The sequence below is a fragment of the Anomaloglossus baeobatrachus genome, chromosome 1 (genome assembly GCF_048569485.1).
Source record: "Anomaloglossus baeobatrachus isolate aAnoBae1 chromosome 1, aAnoBae1.hap1, whole genome shotgun sequence".
Taxonomy (NCBI): domain Eukaryota; kingdom Metazoa; phylum Chordata; class Amphibia; order Anura; family Aromobatidae; genus Anomaloglossus; species Anomaloglossus baeobatrachus.
The window spans coordinates 801028048-801048346 of record NC_134353.1 but is presented as its reverse complement, the minus strand read 5'-3'; positions in this window follow the sequence as shown (position 1 = coordinate 801048346).

Here is a 20299-nt window from a genome sequence, read left to right as displayed (position 1 = left end):
ATAACCCGCACTGGAGGAGAGGCCCAACCTTATAAAGGCCCATAATTACCAGCTGGAGGAAAGGCTCCTCCAACCTGGCAAGGAACAGAAAAAAACCTAAATCCAGCCCTTAAAGGGACAGCATCCAATAATGTCTGGACGATCGCCGGCCCCTTCTGCACCTGGTCCCAGTAGCAGTACCTAGAGGTCCAGACACATCTGCGACAAAAGCATATCCAAATGCAAGATGCTCTGCACAAAGGAAACATATAACTGCCACCTCTGAAGTTCAGGAAGACACCGCAAAACATCACCTGTGTGCACAGAAGGATCGTGACAGTACCCCTTCTTCAAGAGGGGGCCACTGGACCTCCAGGTTTCTCAGGAAACCTCCAGTGGAAGGCCCAGACCAATCAACTGGCTCTCACAGAACGAGACCCATGATTTCTCAAGCAAAGCAAAGGAATACAGACAAAAGGGTTAACCATTTGCTAATGTGAACCTACAAACAACATTGCTAATAAATGTACAACATTATAAGTACTAAGAAGGCATAGGAAAATAACATCTCATATGAAGGCAGGATTTTAAATATAAGAAGTATGTCAAGGATATAGCTAAGTAAGTTATATTGAAAGAGGCAAATGGATATAGCAATATTACAAGGATAACAATTCAGTAATGCCTATGGGGAGGAAAAAAAAAATTCTCCTCTCCCCTCATTTAAGTATTATCTCACTTATGCCCCAGATGTCTCAATAATGTAGAATAATATCCGTACAATTATTGAATCCTAGAGGAGTTCTCGTGCCCATTTCAAATATCCACTTGCTTTCTCTAAAAAAGTAGAGAAAGCAAGTGGATATTTGAAATGGGCACAAGAACTCCTCTAGGATTCAATAATCGTACGGATATTATTCTACTCTAGAAGGTGGCCCGATTCTAACGTATTGGGTAGTCTAGAATGTGTATGTAGGTTAGCAGATTGAATAATAAGGTAATGAATGGACTGGATGGGTTAGGTTTAATTTACTATTCTTATAATTGTTTATTGGTTTTAAAATGACAAACAACAGAAGGAACAGTTTTAATAGGTGAGGCTAATGTTTAATGATGTCCATGGCTTGTAATGAAAGAAGGCCATGAACAGTGTAAAGTTAAGTAAAAATATGCTGATGCTGTGATGTGGCCCAATGCTGGTATGTGCCCCCATCGTGGTGCAGCCACCATCCTGACATGTGCCCCCATCCTGCGGGGTAATGTCTGCGGGGGCAGAGTGCAGGGTGGGTGGAGCCGAGCGGGGTCATGGCGCTGAAGACGTCAGTGCCGGGGACTGCATGGCTGGGGACAGGTAACTATCCAAGTGTGTGTGTGTGTGTGTGTGTGTTCGGGCGCTTTCACACTTGCATTCAGCGCAATCCACCGCTATGGAGAATAGCGCAGTCCATTAACGCACTGCGCTATTCTCGATAGACTTGTATTGATGACGCACTGTAACGCAAGTGTCTGCGTTGCATCCGCTGGAGGACTTTGCGTCGTTAATTTGACGAAGCGTCGGGCGGAGGGAACGCTGCATGTAGCGTTTGTTGAGTCCTTAAAATATCGCACCTTGATGGATTCTGTTAGAATCTGACAAGGTGTCTAATGATTGTCTATGGGGGCGGATTCCGCCGCAATGCACTAAGCGGCGGAATCCACTGACGGATCCTGTCAAATTCTACTGTGCATGCTCAGCATGTCCAGCAGAACGATCTATATCATTTAAAATCACTCTTGGTCTCTCTCCCCCCCTCTCTCGCCCCCTTCTCACCCACTCTCTCATACTCACTGATCACCAGCGCGGCGCGCTGCACAGCACACACACTGCTCTGGTGGCTTCTCCTGCTTTTAAAAATGCTGGTCGCTCATTATTCAATCTCGTATTCCCTGTTTCCCCCGCCCACCGGCGCCTATGATTGGTTGCAGTCAGACACGCCCCCACACTGAGTGACAGCTGTCTCACTGCAACCAATCACAGCCGCCGGTGGGCGGGTCTATATCGTGTGGTAGAATAAATAAATAAATAATTAATAAAAAAAAACTGCGGTCCCCCCAATTTTGATACCAGCCAAGATAAAGCCACACGGCTGAAGGCTGGTATTGTCAGGATGGGGAGCGCCACGTTATGGGGAGCCCCCCAGCCTAACAATATCAGCCAGCAGCCACCCGGAATTACCACATCCATTAGATGCAACAGTCCCGGGACTCTACCCGGCTCATCCCGAATTGCCCTGGTGCGGTGGCAATCGGGGTAATAAGAAGGTACACTAAGTCCTAGGTTAATCATGGGAGGCGTCTCCCCGAGATACCTTCCATGAGTAACCTAGAAGTGAAAGTAAATAAACACACACAACAAAAAATCCTTTATTTGGAATAAAACAAAAAAAAAACCATTTACCACTTTATTAATCCCCAAACACCCATCCAGGTCCGACGTAATCCACACAACGCTCTCAGCTCTGTTACATGAAGCTGACAGGGAGCGCCGTAGAACACGACCGCTCTCTATCAGCTCCACGCAGCAACTGAAGTGAGCCGCGCTGTCACCGAAGACTTCACTCAGGTAGTGTTTGCGTGTGTGCGGGGATCATGATGAGTGCAGTAGTGCTTGCTTGTGTGTGGGGATGATGATGGGGGCGGTAGTGCCAGGGTGTGTGCGGGGATGATGATGAGTGCAGTAGTACCGCGGTGTGTGCGTGGATGATGATGAGTGCGGTAGTGCTTGTGTATGCAGTGATGATGATGGGTGCGGTAGTGTGTGCGGGGATGATGATGGGAGCGGTAGTGCCTGTGTGTATGCGGGGATGTTGATGGGAGCGGTAGTGCCTGCGTGTGTGCAGGGATGATGAGTGCGATAGTGCCGGGGTGTGTGCTGGGATGATGATGGAAGCCGTAGTGCCTGCGGGTGTGCGGGGATGATGGGTGCAGTAGTGGCAGGATGTGTGCAGAGATGATGATAGGAGCGGTAGTGCCTGCGTGTGTGCGGGGATGATGGGAGCGGTAGTGCCTGCGTGTGTGCGGGGATGATGGGTGCAGTAGTGCCGGGGTGTGTGTTCAGTGTATACATGCGGGGGCAGGATGCAAGAGGGGGTGGAGCTGAGCGGGGCCATGGAGCTGAGGACGTCAGTGCCGGGGACTGCATGGCTGGGGACATGTGACTATTCGTGTGTGTGTGTGTGTGTGCGCGTGTGTGTGTTCAGTGTATACATGCGGAGGGCGGAGTGCAGGTGGGGTGGAGCCGAGTTACGCTGATAACCATGGTACACAATCGGGTAATTATGGAAAAGCGCTTTGCTTAGTTACTTGATGTGTATCATGGTTACCAGCGTACGCCGGCTCCCGCCACCATCCCAGCAACGCAAGGGTGTGTCTCGGCTGGGTTGCCGGTGTGGGCTCCCAGGGGTGCAGCAGTCACCTGGGAGTCGGGGCTCGTGCGGGTGCGGGGAAAGGTGTCGGGCGTTGTCCTGTCACGCCGTTTTTTGTGCTGTTCACTTAGCTGAGCCGTTGGTCGCAGGCTCTTTAGCGCACGTGCTGTGGCGACAGATGTCACTGTAATGACATCATTTTGGAGCAAGACAGACAGACAGACAGAATAAGGCAATTATATATATAGATTATAATCAGAGAGACATCTGGGGCATAAGTGAGATGATACTTAAATAAGGGGAGAGGAGAATTTTTTTTTTGTTCCTCCCCATAGGCATTAATGAATTGTTATCCTTGTAATATTGCTATATCCATTTGCCTCTTTCAATATAACTTGCTTAGCTATATCCTTATTGAATGTTCTCATGGAGAGGAACAAAATTATAATCTTGTGATACCTTTTAATGGCTAACTAAAATAAAATAAAGTGATGTTACAAAGCAAGCTGTCGAGACATCTCAGGTCTCTTCCTCAGGCATGGTATGACAAAATATCTGAAGAAACACAAATATATGCACAAACAGAGCAGGGGATGGCATAATAAAAAACATTTAAATAAACAAACACTGAGCTTAGAAAGTGAATCCTAAATTAGCTTTGATTAGTGTAAGAGTTTTATTGTCCCAATATTCATGTAGGATCAGAGGTCTGGTCAGTCTCTGGAATAGACTCTTCAGATTTTATAATGGGCCGTAAATCCTCGTGACAGGATGAGTCCTGTGTCCTCAGAGTTAACATGTAAAGGCTACTTTACATGCTGCGACATCGCTAGCGATCTCATTAGCGATGTGAAATTCTAGATCGCAAGTGCGATCTTTTGAGAGCGCACATAGGTCATTTTACGCATGTGCGATCTCAAAAGATCGCACTTGCGATCTAGAATTTCACTTCGCTAACGAGCTCGTTAGCGATGTCGCAGTGTGTAAAGTACCCTTAACAGTTAAATTTTCAACTGGCTAACACGGTACCAAAATTTTTTCACATGTAACTAGCTATATCCTTGACATATTTCTTTTATGTAAAATCCTGCCTTCATATGAGACGTTATTTTCCTACCGTATGCCTTCTTAGTATATATAACGTTGTACATTTAGTAGCAATGTTCTTTGTAGGTATATGGTATCTACTACATATATATCGGGTATTCTAGAATTTATTGTGTAGTTAATGTATGATTTTTGTTCTATATATATATATATATATATATATATATATATATATAGATGTTGTTGTGTGTAGTTGCCAAGTGTTTGTGTAGGGCGCTGTAAATGTTCTGGGTGTTGTCTGGGTGTGAGGGTGTGTGAGAGCAGTGTTGTTTGTGTGTTGCGTTGTGTGTGTTGTATTGTTTGTGGAGCGCTGTGTGTCTGCAGAGTTGTGTGCGTGTGGTGCTGTGAGTGTTGCGCGGTTTGTGTGGGTAAGTGTGTGTGTTTTGGAGGAGGTATGTTTTGTGCAGTGTGTGTGTGTTGGAGTAGTCCTGGGGAGCGAGGAGTATAGAAGGAGGAGTAGTCCTGGGGAGAGAGGAGTATAATAGGAGGAGTAGTCCTGAGGGGAGAGGAGTATAATAGGAGGAGCAGTCCTGGAGGTGAGGAGTATAATAGGGGGAGTAGTCCTGGGGGGAGAGGAGGATAATAGGAGGAGTAGTCCTTGGGAGAGAGGAAGATAATAGAAGTAGTCATGGGGGGAGAGGAGGAAAATAGGAGGAGTAGTCCTGGGGGGAGAGGAGGATAATAGGAGGAATAATCCTAAGGGGGGGGGAGTATAATAGGAGCAGTCCTGGGGAGAGAGGAAGATAATAGGAAAAGTAGTCCTGGGGTGAGAGGAGTATAATAGAAGAAGTACTCCTGGGGGGAGAGGAGTATAATAGGTGGAGTAGTCCTGGTGAGAGAGGAGTATAATAGGATGAGTAGTCTTGTGGGAGAGGAGTATAATAGGAGGAGTAGTCCCGAAGGTGAGGAGTATAATAGGAGAAGTAGTCCTGGGGGAGAGGAGGATAAAAGGAGGAGTAGTCCTGGGGAGAGAGGAGGATAATAGGAGGAGTAGTCCTGGGGGAAGAGGAGTATAATAGGAGGAATAGTCCTGGGGGGAAAGGAGGATAATAGGAGGAGTAGTCCTGGAGGTGAGGAGCATAATAGGAGGAGTAGTCCTGGGGGGAGAGGGGGATAATAGGAGGAGTAGTCGTGGGAGGAGAGGAGTATAATAGGAGGAGTAGTCCTGGTAAGAGAGAAGGATAATAGGAGTAGTCCTGGAGGTGAGGAGTACAATAGGAGGAGTAGTCCTGGGGGAGAGGAGTATAATAGAAGGAGTAGTCCTGGGGGGAGAGGAGGATAATAGGAAAAGTAGTCCTGGGGGGAGAGGAGTATAATAGGAAGAGTAGTCCTGGGGAGAGAGGAGTATAATAGGAGGAGTAGTCCTGCGGGGAGAGGAGTATAATAGGAGGAGTAGTCCTAGGGGGAGAGGAGGATAATAGGAGGAGTAGTCCTGGGGGGAGAGGAGTATAATAGGAGGAGTAGTCCTGGAGGTGACGAGTATAATAGGAGGAGTAGTCCTGGGGGGGAGAGGAGGATAATAGGAGGAGTAGTCCTTGGGAGATAGGAGGATAAAAGGAGTAGTCATGGGGGGAGAGAAGGATAATAGGAGGAGTAGACATGGGGGGAGAGGAGGATAATAGGAGGAATAGTCCTGGGGTGAGGGGAGTATAATAGGAGCAGTCTTGGGGAGAGAGGAAGATAATAGGAAAAGTTGTCCTGAGGGGAGAGGAGTATAATAGGAGTACTCCTGGGGGGAGAGGAGTATAATAGGTGGAGTAGTCCTGGGGAGAGAGGAGTATAATAGGACGAGTAGTCTTGGGGGGAGAGGAGTATAATAGGAGGAATAGTCCTGGAGGTGAGGAGTTTAATAGGAGAAGTAGTCCTGGGGGAGAGGAGGATAATAGGAGGAGTAGTCCTGGGGAGAGAGGATAATAGGAGGAGTAGTCCTGGGGGAAAAGGAGTATAATAGGAGGAATAGTCCTGGGGGGAGAGGATAACAGGAGGAGTAGTCCTGGAGGTGAGGAGTATAATAGGAGGAGTAGTCCTGGGGGGAGAGGAATATAATAGGAGTAGTCCTGGGGGGAGAGGAGTATAATAGAAGGAGTAGTCCTGAGGGGAGAGAAGGATAATAGAAGGAGTAGTCCTGGGAGGAGAGGAGTATAATCGGAGGAGTAGTCCTGGTAAGAGAGAAGGATAATAGGAGGAGGAGTCCTGGCAGAGAGGAATATAGTAGGAGGAGTAGTCCTGGGTAAAAGGAGGATAATAGGAGTAGTCCTGGAGGTGAGGAGTACAATAGGAGGAGTAGTCCTGGGGGAGAGGAGTATAATAGGAGGAGTAGTCCGGGGGGAGAGGAGTATAATAGGAAGAGTAGTCCTGGGGAGAGATGAGTATAATAGGAGGAGAAGTCCTGCAGGGAGAGGAGTATAATAGGAGGAGTAGTCCTAAAGGGAGAGGAGGATAATAGGAGGAGTAGTCCTGGGGGGAGAGGAGTATATTAGGAGGAGTAGTCCTGGGGAGAGAGGAGGATAATATTAGGAGTAGTCCTGGGAGGAGAGGAGTCTAATAGGAGGAATAGTCCTAAAGGGAGAGGAGGATAATAGGAGGAGTAGTCCTGGGGGGAGAGGAGAATACTAGGAGTAGTAGTCCTAGGGGGAGAGGAGTCTAATAGGAGGAGTAGTCCTGGGAGGAGAGGAGTCTAATAGGAGGAGTAGTCCTGGGGAGAGAGGAGGATAATAGGAGGAGTAGTCCTGGGGGGAGGAGGATAATAGGAGGAGTAGTCCTGAGGGGAGAGGAGGATAATAGGAGGAGTAGTCCTGGGGAGAGAGGATAATAGGAGGAGAAGTCCTGGGGAGAGAGGAGTATAATAGGAGAGTAGTCCTGCGGGGAGAGGAGTATAATAGGAGGAGTAGTCCTAGGGGGAGAGGAGGATAATAGGAGGAGTAGTCCTGGAGGGAAAGGAGTAGTCCTGGGGGAGAGGAGGATAATAGGAGGAGTAGTCCTGCAGGAGAGGAGGATAATAGGATTAGAAGTCCTGGGGGGAGAAGAGAATAATAGGAGGAGTAGTCCTGGGGAGAGAGGAGGATAATAGAAGGAGTAGTCCTGGGGAGATAGGAGGATAATAGGAGGAGTAGTCCTGGGGGAAGAGGAGTATAATAGGAGGAATAGTCCTGGGGGAAGAGGAGGAAATAGGAGTAGTCCTGGGGGGAGAGGGGTATAATAGGAGGAGTAGTCCTGGGGAGAGAGGGGTATAATAGGAGGAGTAGTCCTGGGGGGAGAGGAGTATAATAGGAGGAGTAGTCCTGGGGAGAGAGGGGTATAATAGGAGGTCTAGTCCTGGGGAGAGAAGAGTATAATAGGAGTAGTAGTCCTGGGGGGAGAGGAGTATAATAGGAGGAGTAGTCCTGGAGGTGAGGAGTATAATAGGAGAAGTAGTCCTGGGGGAGAGGAGGATAACAGGAGGAGTAGTCCTGGGGAGAGAGGAGGATAATAGGAGGAGTAGTCCTTGGGAGAGAGGAGTATAATAGGAGGAATAGTCCTGAGGGGAGGGGAGTATAATAGGAGGAGTAGTCCTAGGGGAGAGCAGGATAACAGGAGGAGTAGTCCTGGGGAGAGAGGAGGATAATAGGAGGAGTAGTCCTTGGGAGAGAGGAGGATAATAGGAGGAGTAGTCCTGGAGGGAAAGGAGTAGTCCTGGGGGAGAGGAGGATAATAGGAGGAGTAGTCCTAGGGGAGAGGAGGATAATAGGAATAGTAGTCCTGGGGATAGAGGAGGATAATAGGAGGAGTAGTCCTGGGGAGAGAGGAGGATAATAGGAGTAGTCCTGGGGGGAGAGGAGTCTAATAGAAGGAGTAGTCCTGGGAGGAGAGGAGTCTAATAGGATGAGTAGTCCTGGGGAGAGAGGAGGATAATAGGAGTAGTCCTGGGGGGAGAGGAGGATAATAGGAGGAGTAGTCCTGGGGAGAGAGGAGGATAATAGAAGGAGTAGTCCTGGGAAGATAGGAGGATAATAGGAGGAGTAGTCCTGGGGGAAGAGGAGTATAAAAGGAGGAATAGTCCTGGGGGAAGAGGAGGATAATAGGAGTAGTCCTGGGGGGAGAGGAGTAGAATAGGAGGAGTAGTCCTGGGGAGAGAGGGGTATAATAGGAGGAGTAGTCCTGGGGAGAGAGGAGTATAATAGGAGGAGTAGTCCTGGGGAGAGAGGGGAATAATAGGAGGAGTAGTCCTGGGGAGAGAGGAGTATAATAGGAGTAGTAGTCCTGGGGGGAGAGGAGTATAATAGGAGGAGTAGTCCTGGGGGAGAGGAGGATAACAGGAGGAGTAGTCCTGGGGAGAGAGGAGGATAATAGGAGGAGTAGTCCTTGGGAGAGAGGAGAATAATAGGAGGAGTAGTCCTAGGGGGAGAGGAGGATAATAGGAGGAGGAGTCCTGGAGGGAAAGGAGTAGTCCTGGGGGAGAGGAGGATAATAGGAGGAGTAGTCCTAGGGGAGAGGAGGATAATAGGAATAGTAGTCCTGGGGATAGAGGAGGATAATAGGAGGAGTAGTCGTGGGGGAAGAGGAGTATAATAGGAGGAAAAGTCCTGGGGGAAGAGGAGGATAATAGGAGTAGTCCTGGGGGGAGAGGAGTCTAATAGAAGGAGTAGTCCTGGGAGGAGAGGAGTCTAATAGGATGAGTAGTCCTGGGGAGAGAGGAGGATAATAGGAGTAGTCCTGGGGGGAGAGGAGGATAATAGGAGGAGTAGTCCTGGGGAGAGAGGAGGATAATAGAAGGAGTAGTCCTGGGGAGATAGGAGGATAATAGGAGGAGTAGTCCTGGGGGAAGAGGAGTATAAAAGGAGGAATAGTCCTGGGGGAAGAGGAGGATAATAGGAGTAGTCCTGGGGGGAGAGGAGTATAATAGGAGGAGTAGTCCTGGGGAGAGAGGGGTATAATAGGAGGAGTAGTCCTGGGGAGAGAGGAGTATAATAGGAGGAGTAGTCCTGGGGAGAGAGGGGAATAATAGGAGGAGTAGTCCTGGAGGGAATGGAGTATAATTGGAGGAGTAGTCCTGGGGACAGAGGGGTATAATAGGAGGAGTAGTCCTGGGGAGAGAGGAGTATAATAGGATGAGTGGTCCTGGGGGGAGAGGAGTATAATAGGAGAAGTAGTCCTGGAGGTGAGGAGTATAATAGAAGAAGTAGTCCTGGGGGAGAGGAGGATAACAGGAGGAGTAGTCCTGGGGAGAGAGGAGGATAATAGGAGGCGTATTCTTGGGGGAAGAGGAGTATAATAGGAGGAATAGTCCTGGGGGGAGAGGAGGATAATAGGAGTAATCCTGGGGGGAGAGGAGTATAATAGGAGGAGTAGTCCTGGGGGGATGGGAGGATAATAGGAGGAGTAGTCCTGGGGGGAGAGGAGTATAATAGAAGGATTAGTCCTGGGGGGAGAGGGGGATAATAGGAGGAGTAGTCCTGGAGGGAGAGGAGTATAATAGGAGGAGTAGTCCTGGGGAGAGAGGAGTATAATAGACGGAGTAGTCCTGGGGAGAGAGGAGGATAACAGGAGGAGTAGTCATGGGGGAAGAGGAGTATAATAGGAGGAAAAGTCCTGGGGGAAGAGGAGGATAATAGGAGTAGTCCTGGGGGGAGAGGAGTATAATAGGAGGAGTAGTCCTGGAGGGAATGGAGTATAATAGGAGGAGTAGTCCTGGGGAGAGAGGAGTATAATAGGATGAGTGGTCCTGGGGGGAGAGGAGTATAATAGGAGGAGTAGTCCTGGAGGTGAGGAGTATAATAGGAGAAGTAGTCCTGGGGGAGAGGAGGATAACAGGAGGAGTAGTCCTGGGGAGAAAGGAGGATAATAGGAGGCGTATTCTTGGGGGAAGAGGAATATAATAGGAGGAATAGTCCTGGGGGGAGAGGAGGATAATAGGAGTAATCCTGGGGGGAGAGGAGTATTATAGGAGGAGTAGTCCTGGGGGGATGGGAGGATAATAGGAGGAGTAGTCCTGGGGGGAGAGGAGTATAATAGGAGGAGTACTCCTGGGGCGAGGGGAGGATAATAGGAGGAGTAGTCGTGGAGGGAGAGGAGTATAATAGGACGAGTAGTCTTGGGGGGAGAGGAGTATAATTGAAAGAGTAGTCCTGGGGGGAGAGGAGGATAATAGGAGGAGTAGTCCTGGACGGAGAGTAGGATAATAGGAGGAGTAGTCCGGGGGAGAGAGGAGGATAATAGGAGGAGTAGTCCTGGGGGGAGAGGAGTATATTAGGAGGAGTAGTCCTGGGGACAGAGGAGTATAATAGGAGGAGTAGTCCTGGGGGGAGAGGAGGATAATAGGAGGAGTAGTCCTGGGGGGAGAGGAGTCTAATAGGAGGAGTAGTCCTGGGGAGAGAGGATAATAGGAGGAGGAGTCCTGGGGGGAGAGGAGTATAATAGGAGGAGTAGTCCTGGAGGTGAGCAGTATATTAGGAGAAGTAGTCCTGGGGGAGAGGAGGATAATAGGAGGAGTAGTCCTGGGGAGAAAGGAGGATAATAGGAGTATTCCTGGGGGAAGAGGAGTATAATAGGAGGAATAGTCCTGGGGGGAGAGGAGGATAATAGGAGTAGTCCTGGGGGGAGAGGAGTATAATAGGAGGAGTAGTCCTGGGGCGAGGGGAGGATAATAGGAGGAGTAGTCGTGGAGGGAGAGGAGTATAATAGGAGGAGTAGTCTTGGGGGGAGAGGAGTATAATTGAAAGAGTAGTCCTGGGGGGAGAGGAGGATAATAGGAGGAGTAGTTCTGGAGGGAGAGGAGGATAATAGGAGGAGTAGTCTTGGGGGAGAGGAATGTAATAGGAGCAGTAGTCCTGGGGAGAGAGGAGGATAATAGGAGGAGTAGTCCTGGGGGGGTGAGGAGTATAGTAGGAGGAGTAGTCCTGGGGGAAGAGGAGTATAATAGGAGAAGTAGTCCTGGGGAGAGAGAAGTATAATAGAAGGAGTAATCCTGGGGAGAGAGGAGGATATTAGGAGGAGTAGTCCTGGGGAGAGAGGAGTATAATAGGAGGAATAGTCCAGCAGGGAGAGGAGTATAATAGAAGGAGTAGTCCTGGGGGGAGATGAGGATAATAGGAGTAGTAGTCCTGGGGGGAGAGGAGTCTAATAGGAGGAGTAGTCCTGGGGGGAGAGGAGTCTAATAGGAGGAGTAGTCCTGGGGAGAGAGGAGGATAATAGGAGTAGTCCTGGGGGGAGAGGAGTCTAATAGGAGGAGTAGTCCTGGGGAGAGAGGAGGATAATAGGAGGAGTAGTCCTGGGGTGAGAGGAGGATAGTAACAGGAGTAGTCCTGGGGGGAGAGGAGGATAATAGGATGAGTAGTCCTGGGGGGAGAGGAGGATAGTAGGAGGAGTAGTCCTGGGGAGAGAGGAGGATAATAAAAGGAGTAGTCCTGGGGGGAGAGGAGGATCATAGTAGCAGTCCTGGGGGGAGAGGAGGATAATAGGAGTAGTCCTGGGGGAGCGGAGGATAATAGGAGTAGTAGTCCTGGGGGGAGAGGAGTCTAATAGGAGGAGTAGTCCTGGGGGGAGAGGAGGATAATAGGAGGAGTAGTCCAGGGGGGAGAGGAGTCTAATAGGAGGAGTAGTCCTGGGGGAGAGGAATATAATAGGAGCAGTAGTCCTGGGGAGAGAGGAGGATAATAGGAGGAGTAGTCCTGGGGGGGTGAGGAGTATAGTAGGAGGAGTAGTCCTGGGGGGAGAGGAGGATAATAGGAGTAGTCCTGGAGGTGAGGAGTACAATAGGAGGAGTAGTCCTGGGGGAAGAGGAGTATAATAGGAGAAGTAGTCCTGGGGAGAGAGAAGTATAATAGAAGGAGTAATCCTGGGGAGAGAGGAGGATATTAGGAGGAGTAGTCCTGGGGAGAGAGGAGTATAATAGGAGGAATAGTCCAGCAGGGAGAGGAGTATAATAAGAGGAGTAGTCTTGGGGGGAGAGGAGTATAATTGAAAGAGTAGTCCTGGGGGGAGAGGAGGATAATAGGAGGAGTAGTTCTGGAGGGAGAGGAGGAAAATAGGAGGAGTAGTCCTGGGGGAGAGGAATATAATAGGAGCAGTAGTCCTGGGGAGAGAGGAGGATAATAGGAGGAGTAGTCCTGGGGTGGTGAGGAGTATAGGAGGAGGAGTAGTCCTGGGGGGAGAGGAGGATAATAGGAGTAGTCCTGGAGGTGAGGAGTACAATAGGAGGAGTAGTCCTGGGGGAAGAGGAGTATAATAGGAGAAGTAGTCCTGGGGAGAGAGAAGTATAATAGAAGGAGTAATCCTGGGGAGAGAGGAGGATATTAGGAGGAGTAGTCCTGGGGAGAGAGGAGTATAATAGGAGGAATAGTCCAGCAGGGAGAGGAGTATAATAGGAGGAGTAGTCCTAGGGGGAGAGGAGGAGAATAGAAGTAGTAGTCCTGGGGGGAGAGGAGTTTAATAGGAAGAGTAGTCCTGGGGAGAGAGGAGTATAATAGAAGGAGTAGTCCTGGGGGGAGATGAGGATAATAGGAGTAGTAGTCCTGGGGGAGAGGAGTCTAATAGGAGGAGTAGTCCTGGGGGGAGAGGAGTCTAATAGGAGGAGTAGTCCTGGGGAGAGAGGAGGATAATAGGAGTAGTCCTGGGATGAGAGGAGGATAATAGCAGGAGTAGTCCTGGGGGGAGCAGAGCATAATAGGAGTAGTAGTCCTGGGGGGAGAGGAGTCTAATAGGAGGAGTAGTCCTGGGGAGAGAGGAGGATAATAGGAGGAGTAGTCCTGGGGTGAGAGGAGGATAGTAACAGGAGTAGTCCAGGGGGGAGAGGAGGATAATAGGATGAGTAGTCCTGGGGGGAGAGGAGTATAGTAGGAGGAGTAGTCCTGGGGAGAGAGGAGGATAATAAAAGGAGTAGTCCTGGGGGGAGAGGAGGATCATAGTAGCAGTCCTGGGGGGAGAGGAGGATAATAGGAGTAGTCCTGGGGGAGAGGAGGATAATAGGAGTAGTAGTCCTGGGGGGAGAGGAGTCTAATAGGAGGAGTAGTCCTGGGGGGAGAGGAGGATAATAGGAGGAGTAGTCCAGGGGGGAGAGGAGTCTAATAGGAGGAGTAGTCCTGGGGAGAGAGGAGGATAATAGGAGGAGTCGTCCTGGGGAGAAAGGAGGATAATAGAAGGAGTAGTCCTGGGGTGAGAGGAGGATAATAGCAGGAGTAGTCCTGGGGGGAGAGGAGTCTAATAGGAGGAGTAGTCCTGGGGGGAGAGGAGTCTAATAGGAGGAGTAGTCCTGGGGAGAGAGGAGGATAATAGGAGGAGTAGTCCTGGGGGGAGCAGAGCATAATAGGAGTAGTAGTCCTGGGGGGAGAGGAGTGTAATAGGAGGAGTAGTCCTGGGGAGAGAGGAGGATAATAGGAGTAGTCCTGGGGTGAGACTAGGATAATAGCAGGAGTAGTCCTGGGGGGAGCAGAGCATAATAGGAGTAGTAGTCCTGGGGGGAGCAGAACATAATAGGAGTAGTAGTCCTGGGGGGAGAGGAGGATATTAGGATGAGTAGTCCTGGGGGGAGAGGAGGATAATAGGAGGAGTAGTCCTGGGGAGAGAGGAGGATAATAAAAGGAGTAGTCCTGGGGGGAGCAGAGCATAATAGGAGTAGTAGTCCTGGGGGGAGAGGAGGATAATAACAGGAGTAGTCCTGGGGGGAGAGGAGGATAATAGGATGAGTAGTCCTGGGGGGAGAGGAGGATAATAAAAGGAGTAGTCCTGGGGGGAGAGGAGGATCATAGTAGCAGTCCGGGGGGAAGAGGAGGATAATAGGAGTAGTCCTGGGGGAGAGGAGGATAATAGGAGGAGTAGTCCTGGGGGGAGAGGAGGATAATAGGAGGAGTAGTCCAGGGGAGAGAGAAGGATAATAGGAGGAGTCGTCCTGGGGAGAAAGGAGGATAATAGAAGGAGTAGTCCTGGGGTGAGAGGAGGATAATAGCAGGAGTAGTCCTGGGGGGAGAGGAGTCTAATAGGAGGAGTAGTCCTGGGGGGAGAGGAGTCTAATAGGAGTAGTCCTGGGGAGAGAGGAGGATAATAGGAGGAGTCGTCCTGGGGAGAAAGGAGGATAATAGAAGGAGTAGTCCTGGGGTGAGAGGAGGATAATAGCAGGAGTAGTCCTGGGGGGAGAGGAGTCTAATAGGAGGAGTAGTCCTGGGGGGAGAGGAGTCTAATAGGAGGAGTAGTCCTGGGGAGAGAGGAGGATAATAGGAGGAGTAGTCCTGGGGGGAGCAGAGCATAATAGGAGTAGTAGTCCTGGGGGGAGAGGAGTGTAATAGGAGGAGTAGTCCTGGGGAGAGAGGAGGATAATAGGAGTAGTCCTGGGGTGAGACTAGGATAATAGCAGGAGTAGTCCTGGGGGGAGCAGAGCATAATAGGAGTAGTAGTCCTGGGGGGAGCAGAACATAATAGGAGTAGTAGTCCTGGGGGGAGAGGAGGATATTAGGATGAGTAGTCCTGGGGGGAGAGGAGGATAATAGGAGGAGTAGTCCTGGGGGGAGAGGAGTATAATAGGAGGAGTAGTCCTGGAGGTGACGAGTATAATAGGAGGAGTAGTCCTGGGGGGGAGAGGAGGATAATAGGAGGAGTAGTCCTTGGGAGATAGGAGGATAAAAGGAGTAGTCATGGGGGGAGAGAAGGATAATAGGAGGAGTAGACATGGGGGGAGAGGAGGATAATAGGAGGAATAGTCCTGGGGTGAGGGGAGTATAATAGGAGCAGTCTTGGGGAGAGAGGAAGATAATAGGAAAAGTTGTCCTGAGGGGAGAGGAGTATAATAGGAGTACTCCTGGGGGGAGAGGAGTATAATAGGTGGAGTAGTCCTGGGGAGAGAGGAGTATAATAGGACGAGTAGTCTTGGGGGGAGAGGAGTATAATAGGAGGAATAGTCCTGGAGGTGAGGAGTTTAATAGGAGAAGTAGTCCTGGGGGAGAGGAGGATAATAGGAGGAGTAGTCCTGGGGAGAGAGGATAATAGGAGGAGTAGTCCTGGGGGAAAAGGAGTATAATAGGAGGAATAGTCCTGGGGGGAGAGGATAACAGGAGGAGTAGTCCTGGAGGTGAGGAGTATAATAGGAGGAGTAGTCCTGGGGGGAGAGGAATATAATAGGAGTAGTCCTGGGGGGAGAGGAGTATAATAGAAGGAGTAGTCCTGAGGGGAGAGAAGGATAATAGAAGGAGTAGTCCTGGGAGGAGAGGAGTATAATCGGAGGAGTAGTCCTGGTAAGAGAGAAGGATAATAGGAGGAGGAGTCCTGGCAGAGAGGAATATAGTAGGAGGAGTAGTCCTGGGTAAAAGGAGGATAATAGGAGTAGTCCTGGAGGTGAGGAGTACAATAGGAGGAGTAGTCCTGGGGGAGAGGAGTATAATAGGAGGAGTAGTCCGGGGGGAGAGGAGTATAATAGGAAGAGTAGTCCTGGGGAGAGATGAGTATAATAGGAGGAGAAGTCCTGCAGGGAGAGGAGTATAATAGGAGGAGTAGTCCTAAAGGGAGAGGAGGATAATAGGAGGAGTAGTCCTGGGGGGAGAGGAGTATATTAGGAGGAGTAGTCCTGGGGAGAGAGGAGGATAATATTAGGAGTAGTCCTGGGAGGAGAGGAGTCTAATAGGAGGAATAGTCCTAAAGGGAGAGGAGGATAATAGGAGGAGTAGTCCTGGGGGGAGAGGAGAATACTAGGAGTAGTAGTCCTAGGGGGAGAGGAGTCTAATAGGAGGAGTAGTCCTGGGAGGAGAGGAGTCTAATAGGAGGAGTAGTCCTGGGGAGAGAGGAGGATAATAGGAGGAGTAGTCCTGGGGGGAGGAGGATAATAGGAGGAGTAGTCCTGAGGGGAGAGGAGGATAATAGGAGGAGTAGTCCTGGGGAGAGAGGATAATAGGAGGAGAAGTCCTGGGGAGAGAGGAGTATAATAGGAGAGTAGTCCTGCGGGGAGAGGAGTATAATAGGAGGAGTAGTCCTAGGGGGAGAGGAGGATAATAGGAGGAGTAGTCCTGGAGGGAAAGGAGTAGTCCTGGGGGAGAGGAGGATAATAGGAGGAGTAGTCCTGCAGGAGAGGAGGATAATAGGATTAGAAGTCCTGGGGGGAGAAGAGAATAATAGGAGGAGTAGTCCTGGGGAGAGAGGAGGATAATAGAAGGAGTAGTCCTGGGGAGATAGGAGGATAATAGGAGGAGTAGTCCTGGGGGAAGAGGAGTATAATAGGAGGAATAGTCCTGGGGGAAGAGGAGGAAATAGGAGTAGTCCTGGGGGGAGAGGGGTATAATAGGAGGAGTAGTCCTGGGGAGAGAGGGGTATAATAGGAGGAGTAGTCCTGGGGGGAGAGGAGTATAATAGGAGGAGTAGTCCTGGGGAGAGAGGGGTATAATAGGAGGTCTAGTCCTGGGGAGAGAAGAGTATAATAGGAGTAGTAGTCCTGGGGGGAGAGGAGTATAATAGGAGGAGTAGTCCTGGAGGTGAGGAGTATAATAGGAGAAGTAGTCCTGGGGGAGAGGAGGATAACAGGAGGAGTAGTCCTGGGGAGAGAGGAGGATAATAGGAGGAGTAGTCCTTGGGAGAGAGGAGTATAATAGGAGGAATAGTCCTGAGGGGAGGGGAGTATAATAGGAGGAGTAGTCCTAGGGGAGAGCAGGATAACAGGAGGAGTAGTCCTGGGGAGAGAGGAGGATAATAGGAGGAGTAGTCCTTGGGAGAGAGGAGGATAATAGGAGGAGTAGTCCTGGAGGGAAAGGAGTAGTCCTGGGGGAGAGGAGGATAATAGGAGGAGTAGTCCTAGGGGAGAGGAGGATAATAGGAATAGTAGTCCTGGGGATAGAGGAGGATAATAGGAGGAGTAGTCCTGGGGAGAGAGGAGGATAATAGGAGTAGTCCTGGGGGGAGAGGAGTCTAATAGAAGGAGTAGTCCTGGGAGGAGAGGAGTCTAATAGGATGAGTAGTCCTGGGGAGAGAGGAGGATAATAGGAGTAGTCCTGGGGGGAGAGGAGGATAATAGGAGGAGTAGTCCTGGGGAGAGAGGAGGATAATAGAAGGAGTAGTCCTGGGAAGATAGGAGGATAATAGGAGGAGTAGTCCTGGGGGAAGAGGAGTATAAAAGGAGGAATAGTCCTGGGGGAAGAGGAGGATAATAGGAGTAGTCCTGGGGGGAGAGGAGTAGAATAGGAGGAGTAGTCCTGGGGAGAGAGGGGTATAATAGGAGGAGTAGTCCTGGGGAGAGAGGAGTATAATAGGAGGAGTAGTCCTGGGGAGAGAGGGGAATAATAGGAGGAGTAGTCCTGGGGAGAGAGGAGTATAATAGGAGTAGTAGTCCTGGGGGGAGAGGAGTATAATAGGAGGAGTAGTCCTGGGGGAGAGGAGGATAACAGGAGGAGTAGTCCTGGGGAGAGAGGAGGATAATAGGAGGAGTAGTCCTTGGGAGAGAGGAGAATAATAGGAGGAGTAGTCCTAGGGGGAGAGGAGGATAATAGGAGGAGGAGTCCTGGAGGGAAAGGAGTAGTCCTGGGGGAGAGGAGGATAATAGGAGGAGTAGTCCTAGGGGAGAGGAGGATAATAGGAATAGTAGTCCTGGGGATAGAGGAGGATAATAGGAGGAGTAGTCGTGGGGGAAGAGGAGTATAATAGGAGGAAAAGTCCTGGGGGAAGAGGAGGATAATAGGAGTAGTCCTGGGGGGAGAGGAGTCTAATAGAAGGAGTAGTCCTGGGAGGAGAGGAGTCTAATAGGATGAGTAGTCCTGGGGAGAGAGGAGGATAATAGGAGTAGTCCTGGGGGGAGAGGAGGATAATAGGAGGAGTAGTCCTGGGGAGAGAGGAGGATAATAGAAGGAGTAGTCCTGGGGAGATAGGAGGATAATAGGAGGAGTAGTCCTGGGGGAAGAGGAGTATAAAAGGAGGAATAGTCCTGGGGGAAGAGGAGGATAATAGGAGTAGTCCTGGGGGGAGAGGAGTATAATAGGAGGAGTAGTCCTGGGGAGAGAGGGGTATAATAGGAGGAGTAGTCCTGGGGAGAGAGGAGTATAATAGGAGGAGTAGTCCTGGGGAGAGAGGGGAATAATAGGAGGAGTAGTCCTGGAGGGAATGGAGTATAATTGGAGGAGTAGTCCTGGGGACAGAGGGGTATAATAGGAGGAGTAGTCCTGGGGAGAGAGGAGTATAATAGGATGAGTGGTCCTGGGGGGAGAGGAGTATAATAGGAGAAGTAGTCCTGGAGGTGAGGAGTATAATAGAAGAAGTAGTCCTGGGGGAGAGGAGGATAACAGGAGGAGTAGTCCTGGGGAGAGAGGAGGATAATAGGAGGCGTATTCTTGGGGGAAGAGGAGTATAATAGGAGGAATAGTCCTGGGGGGAGAGGAGGATAATAGGAGTAATCCTGGGGGGAGAGGAGTATAATAGGAGGAGTAGTCCTGGGGGGATGGGAGGATAATAGGAGGAGTAGTCCTGGGGGGAGAGGAGTATAATAGAAGGATTAGTCCTGGGGGGAGAGGGGGATAATAGGAGGAGTAGTCCTGGAGGGAGAGGAGTATAATAGGAGGAGTAGTCCTGGGGAGAGAGGAGTATAATAGACGGAGTAGTCCTGGGGAGAGAGGAGGATAACAGGAGGAGTAGTCATGGGGGAAGAGGAGTATAATAGGAGGAAAAGTCCTGGGGGAAGAGGAGGATAATAGGAGTAGTCCTGGGGGGAGAGGAGTATAATAGGAGGAGTAGTCCTGGAGGGAATGGAGTATAATAGGAGGAGTAGTCCTGGGGAGAGAGGAGTATAATAGGATGAGTGGTCCTGGGGGGAGAGGAGTATAATAGGAGGAGTAGTCCTGGAGGTGAGGAGTATAATAGGAGAAGTAGTCCTGGGGGAGAGGAGGATAACAGGAGGAGTAGTCCTGGGGAGAAAGGAGGATAATAGGAGGCGTATTCTTGGGGGAAGAGGAATATAATAGGAGGAATAGTCCTGGGGGGAGAGGAGGATAATAGGAGTAATCCTGGGGGGAGAGGAGTATTATAGGAGGAGTAGTCCTGGGGGGATGGGAGGATAATAGGAGGAGTAGTCCTGGGGGGAGAGGAGTATAATAGGAGGAGTACTCCTGGGGCGAGGGGAGGATAATAGGAGGAGTAGTCGTGGAGGGAGAGGAGTATAATAGGACGAGTAGTCTTGGGGGGAGAGGAGTATAATTGAAAGAGTAGTCCTGGGGGGAGAGGAGGATAATAGGAGGAGTAGTCCTGGACGGAGAGTAGGATAATAGGAGGAGTAGTCCGGGGGAGAGAGGAGGATAATAGGAGGAGTAGTCCTGGGGGGAGAGGAGTATATTAGGAGGAGTAGTCCTGGGGACAGAGGAGTATAATAGGAGGAGTAGTCCTGGGGGGAGAGGAGGATAATAGGAGGAGTAGTCCTGGGGGGAGAGGAGTCTAATAGGAGGAGTAGTCCTGGGGAGAGAGGATAATAGGAGGAGGAGTCCTGGGGGGAGAGGAGTATAATAGGAGGAGTAGTCCTGGAGGTGAGCAGTATATTAGGAGAAGTAGTCCTGGGGGAGAGGAGGATAATAGGAGGAGTAGTCCTGGGGAGAAAGGAGGATAATAGGAGTATTCCTGGGGGAAGAGGAGTATAATAGGAGGAATAGTCCTGGGGGGAGAGGAGGATAATAGGAGTAGTCCTGGGGGGAGAGGAGTATAATAGGAGGAGTAGTCCTGGGGCGAGGGGAGGATAATAGGAGGAGTAGTCGTGGAGGGAGAGGAGTATAATAGGAGGAGTAGTCTTGGGGGGAGAGGAGTATAATTGAAAGAGTAGTCCTGGGGGGAGAGGAGGATAATAGGAGGAGTAGTTCTGGAGGGAGAGGAGGATAATAGGAGGAGTAGTC